Raw genomic sequence first — 1,464 nt, 5'->3', positions numbered from 1 at the left:
GGCGGGTCCTCGAGGCCCGTGGGTGACAAGGCATCAACGCAGAAGCAAAAGAGCCGCCTCATGGCAGAGGCTGTGGGCGCCTGGGCGCCGTCCCACCGCTCCACCTGTCGCCGCCTTTGAAGGTGAGCCAATCGCCACTGCGTGCCAACCGCTAGGCTGCTCGCAGACTTCTGAGCAACACGCCTAACCGCCCCTGCGCATGCGCGTGTCCGCCCGTGCCGCGCATGCTCGCCAGGCCGCGTGCGTCTGTGCTCCCCGCTAGGCTCCTCGCAGGCTTCTGAGCAACGTGCCTAACCGCCCCTGAGCATGCGTGTCTCTGCCCCAGCCGCGCATGCTCACCAGGTGGTCCTCTACCCAGGTGCACGTGCCTTTGAGCTCTCTGCTGCAGGACACAATTGGCCCAGGGCCCAGGGCTGAGGACTGAGGAGATCTGCCCTCACGTAGGGCGAAGAACTGTGAGTGGTGCTGCCAGCTGGCGGGCTTCACAGTCAGAGCCCACACATTTTCTTTGTTTTTTGTGGTACATTTTGATCTCTTCCTCTATATTTTGATTAATTTCACTAATCTTTTCAAAATTGGAATGTTTTTTTTTCTTTCCCTTCTCTTCTATTTCATCAGTTTATTTTTGACCACCACTAATTTTTCATTTTCTCTTATTTTAAATTTAATTTGTTCTTTCCCCCCATAGTTTCTTAATGGGAAAACCCAAGTTATTGACTTTCAATGTGAGACATTCATTTAAATTGTAAAATTTAAATTTCCTTTGATCGCACCAAATTAATTTTGTTATACTTTCACTATAATTCCAAAAAGATGTTTGCTGAAGGTCATTTGATTTATTTTATAATACTACTTATTTTTAGATCTGTATTACTCTATTTTTAATGCATCTTATTATAAGTGGCTTCTAGTGCTATTTAATCATGATCAGAAATCCTTGTCTATTATTAGGTGTACATAGATTAACAATTTTTACATCTCTTTGATAATTTGTACATTTTATTAACTATGGGAGGGGTTTTTCTTAGGTTTTGAATTTCTCTTTACCTTGAGGTCTACTTTGTCTGACATTGTATAATTATAACAGATAGATTAGACAAACTGTTTATAGATATATATTTTCATCCTGTTACATTCAAACTAATTGTACATTTAAAGAGGTTTATGTTATTTTTAGAGATAAAAGAACTAAAACATTAACAAACACAGACATAAATAAAAAAAGTGGAAAGAATATAAACAATACAGAATTTCAGACAAGGTGAAAAGAAATAAACAATAGTTGTTGCATTACATACTGCTGCCTTTGTATTGCTTACTCAGATAAACAGACAGACATGCAAGAATGATCAAGCAATTAAATATCAACTGTTGATATTTGATGTAATTATTAAGGTTGGGTTCGTATCTATGGTCTTGCTATGGGATCTCCATGGGCCCTTTCTAATTTTTGAGTCTCTGTTG

General features: G+C 40.8%; 1 pseudogene; it reads left to right on the top strand.

Moving 5' to 3' along the window:
- The first annotated feature begins 199 nt into the window (after window positions 1-199).
- Window positions 200-1,464, top strand: part of LOC102006298 — a 2,604-nt pseudogene continuing 1,339 nt past the window's right edge.

Source organism: Chinchilla lanigera, unplaced genomic scaffold (genome assembly GCF_000276665.1).
Source record: "Chinchilla lanigera isolate Chin_1 unplaced genomic scaffold, ChiLan1.0 scaffold00181, whole genome shotgun sequence".
Classification (NCBI taxonomy): domain Eukaryota; kingdom Metazoa; phylum Chordata; class Mammalia; order Rodentia; family Chinchillidae; genus Chinchilla; species Chinchilla lanigera.
The sequence above is the reverse complement of the archived record's forward strand: the minus strand, read 5'-3'. Positions and strand labels throughout refer to the sequence as shown.